The 4,246-nt window shown below is 53.8% G+C and overlaps 1 pseudogene; it reads right to left on the reverse strand.

The window, feature by feature from the left end:
* Positions 1 to 1,951: 1,951 nt before the first annotated feature.
* On the reverse strand, positions 1,952 to 2,083 carry LOC146025480 (U2 spliceosomal RNA; annotated as a pseudogene).
* Between the last annotated feature and the right edge of the window lie 2,163 nt (positions 2,084 to 4,246).

The raw sequence follows: 4,246 nt of genomic DNA on the forward strand, positions 1-4,246 counted from the left end.
AGGCTCACATGCGATCTGGCACTTGTGCCATTTTTACATGCAATAAATTGCATGCGATTTATTGCATGCAAAAAACCTCCTGGGGAGCTGGCAGTGGCAGGGGGCGGGCAGCTGGTGGTGGTGGCGGGGGGACGGGTAGCTCGTAGTTGCAGGCAGCGGGGTCCATCCGAGCAGTGGCGGCAGTGGCTGGGAGCTGCCTTGTAGCAGCATTTTGCCAGGCTTCAGGGAGGGATGCGGCTACCGAATATTATTAATTAACTGGCTGGACGTTGATTGGCTGAGAGAATTCTCTCAGCCAATCAGATGGAAGGTCACTGATTGGCTGAGAGAATTCTCTCAGCAAATCAACATCTGACCAGTCAATTCAAAATATTCAGCAGCTGCATCCCGCCCCGAAGCCTGGTAAAATGGCACTACAAGGCAGCTCCCAGCCAATGCCGCCACTGCTTGGATGGTCACAGACTCTGCTGTCCACCACTACCAGCTGATCAAGTCACGTGGCACAGACCCCACCGACCGCCACTAGGAGCTACCCGTCCCAGGTGCCCCACTGCCCGCCCCCGCCACACAGATCTGCTGCTGGCTGCACATCGCTGGCACACACCTAGGATTGGATCCGATACACCCCAGGTGCTAAAATGCACCCGTGATGTGCCACTGATGGGTCCGGTTGCGACACATCTGATGTCCCGCCGGTGCTCCAATTTCTGCCCTCCAGTGGCCGGCGCCCTGGTTGGGAACGCCCAGCGCTTCATCGGCATTCCCATGGAAATGCTGGACGTTGCCATGGTAATTCTCCGGTGACGTGCGTGCTGGGGGGAGGGAAGCTGTCGTTACCAAATGTCAGCTGCCTGCCCTCTTCCCGTGCAAGGACGCAGCAGATCTAAGTCAGCAGAGACTGACTTAGATTTGCGAGCGTTTGAGAAATCATTCGATGGTCGGTGACCATCGAATAATTTCTGCCCCACACACAATCTGCGAATGGATGTTTATGCAAAATATCCATTTACATGCGTGCGGGGAAATTTGGTGTCCGTATGGCGAGTGGGCATTCGTGCGAGCAGCGTTTAATTGACTCGCAAACCTGAACAATCTGCTTTGAAAGTCGACCAGAATGAGGGCCCATGTGTATACAGCTTGGTCTTAGCCGTCAAGAATACCTGCTCGAGAACCATTTTCTTGCCGTAGGTCTCCATTGTCATATCCAGAATCTTTCCATCAGCCTCCTTCAGTTTCATCACCACAGTCTGCCAGGTTCCAGCCTTGGGCCAATCCTGGCTAGGCTCTTCTGGTTCTGCTGCTGGAGGGACAATGGAAGCGTCCGGTTCCTTCCCTTTCTTTCTGGGCTTCTTCCAGACGAGGGTTGCCAGAGTGGAGGCTGGAGCTGGCACCAGGGTTGGAGCAGCTGATGCCATCTTTATGACTTCTACATGCTGGGTCTTAACGGTGGAATGAAGGGTCAGCATCAAGAGGAGACAAGATTGCTTCTCTACGGGGCACAGCAAAGCAAGTCAAATCCTCTGCAGGTCTCTGGTGGGCCGCTGCAATGCTTCTCCCTCTTCAGGCAAAGTCAGGGTTGCCTACCCTCTCGGATTGGTTGGGAGGATCCCGAAAATCGGGTCCCCCTCCCGCCCCCCGGAAAGGTGGGCAATCCTCCCAGATTCTCCCTCACCCTCCGAAATCTGCCTGGCTGCCTCCTTGAATTACCGCGATTCGTGGATTTTCACGGGGAGGGGGCGTGGCTGAATATGCAAATTGTGCCATGTAGTCTCACCCCCTCCTCGAGGTCCTACAAGTGCTGGGGGCGGGGCTTGATGGGCTACATCAGGCACCCGCCCCCAGAAGTGATGCTGTCAGTTTCCTCTCTGGGCTTCTCCCGGAGAGGAGAGTTCAAAAGTAGGCAAGCATGGGCAAAGTCCTTTTCTCATCGCAGTCTTTCACTTTTTCGGCCAGAAGTTGCAACAGCTTAGTCCGGATGAGGACACTTTGCGTTCCAAGAAACAAGGTGCAGCGCTGTCATTCAGTATGAAACTGATAAGAAAAAATACTACACATGATCTTAGCCAAAAGGCAGGGAAGCAATTTTAAAAACCTAATATAGGCCCTTATTCTAATTCGGACGGTACGGCCCGCGTGCGGCCGTACCGCCGATGTTTTTATTCTGCACATGCGCAGAGGTCAATCTGCGCATGTGCAGCCCCCTTCGCCGCAGACGTATTTCGTCCGCCGCAAAGGGGGCGTATAGGGGCGTGAGGGGCTTCATACCCTCATTTCCCTATGTGTACGCCCCGCGTTTCATGGGCGTTCCCATGCAAACGCGGGGCGTATGCATGGTAATGAGGGTATGACGCAACTCATGGGGGCGGAAAGCTGACGTCGCCGGATGTCAGCTTTCAGCCCCCATACAAGCTAACACACGGACGATTGTCCGTGTGGTCTCAGCTTGCGGGAGCTGCTGGGGCGTGCGGACCTGCCTTCGATGGTCGACGACCATCGTACGCCTCCACCATTTTCGTGCGGATCGCCAGCCGTCCGTGTACGGACGGCCGTGGCGATCCGTAGTGTGGGCGGGGATTGGTTTGTGCGGCCGGAGCACCGTGTGCGGCTCTGGCCGCACCAACCAGAATAAGGGCCATAGTTTGTTAAAACTTCCAAATACAGAAAACATTGTGTGCTGAAAGCAGTTAACACCAGTCTAAACTCTGTTATGAGGAAAGTCTTTATTAAGATTGGAATCAGGTTACACCAGAGGCAGAACTCTCGGAGACAATGGAGTCATCTGCTGCCGGGCTCCTGCCTGCTCCCAAGGGGGCACCTCTCCTCTTCTGCAAGTTTGAATCACTTAATTTAAAGCCGTCGATAATGGTTCTATGGCTGACTCCTCCTCCTAGCAGGACCGTCCCCATGTTTTAATTGGCCCACAGGCCAATCAGTCAAACACAATGGATGACCATCGATATGTAAAAATATTGATTATCATCCATTGCATAGTTTACCACTATCTATGGCCAGTTGCACTATTGCCATTGATGGCAATGATGGCCATCCCTATGTCTATGACAGTGGGTATCCTGAACTCGTAGCTGCCTCATCTCTGGTCTCTCCCTGACAGCCCCTGTATTTCCAGCTTAGCCCAGCAAGGTAGTGACTTTTGACCATAAAATGAGTAGAAAAATAAAATATGATAATTATAAGTTATAAATATCTTCTTTGTATTATTCTAATAAGTTTTATAGTCAAAACCCCTGCTCCCACAAAATGGCTGCCGCTGCACTGTTGGCACTCATTTAAAAATGGCTCAGTTCTCAAGATGGCAGCGACCTTCCCTGTTTCATTAATGTAATAATATGTTTTTTTAACTACCATCATCAATTGTATAAGTAACATACAATCAATATCGTCAAATGAAAGGTTGCCAGGCACCCAGGGCCGGCGCCACCACTAGGCAGCTCTAGGCATTTTCCTAGGGCGCCGGCCACTGGAGGGCGGCACTTTGCAGCCTGGAGGCGGCAGCCGCTGTAGCCTGCAGCCCCCGTGGAGTCAGGTAAGCTTTGCACGCACCCGCGTCCCTCTCCCTCCGGGGTTTGTGGATGAATTAAGATGTTTCTGCTGCGAGGAGGAGGGGGGGGGATGTCAGGACTCGGGTGAAGCTGCCAATGCCGCCGGGGGGAGGAGGGCTGTCCGCCACTGCTGCAGCACTGCGGGGAGGAGGGGGTGTTGGGAGTAGCTCGCCAGTGCCGCCCCCCTCCCGTGGATCGCGGTAAACGGTGCCCGCACCCTCTCCCCCCCGCCCCATGCCTTGGAGCAGATCAGCGGCAGCCGCATCCACCCCCCCTTTCCTGAAACTGCTCAGAGCGGGAGGGGAGCGGAGGGCAGCAGGTGCAGGGGATTTCGCCTGGGGTGCGGACAGGGCTTGCACCGGCCCTGCAGGCACCGCGGGGCCCGTCTCCGAGTGCCAATGATACAGCAGAGGCTGTTATATCAGTAAAGTCTCTTCTATTAGAAGCTGTGATTGAAAACAAAGCCTGATTGAGGCTAATGGGCATCAGGAGCCTGTGAGTCACTGGAGCTCTGAGATTAGCAGTATCAGAACATGTCGAACCAGCCAGAAATAGCCAATAAAATCTTTGTTTACCTCCTCTGAACTGCATGGGGCTGGGAAGCTGTGCTGACCAGCTTCCATTTTGGCATTACCCACTGGTGCACAGGGGATAAAAAGCCAGCTTAACTCCTTCAGGGCGGGATG

Source organism: Crinia signifera, chromosome 7 (genome assembly GCF_055691185.1).
Source record: "Crinia signifera chromosome 7, ASM5569118v1, whole genome shotgun sequence".
Lineage (NCBI taxonomy): Eukaryota > Metazoa > Chordata > Amphibia > Anura > Myobatrachidae > Crinia > Crinia signifera.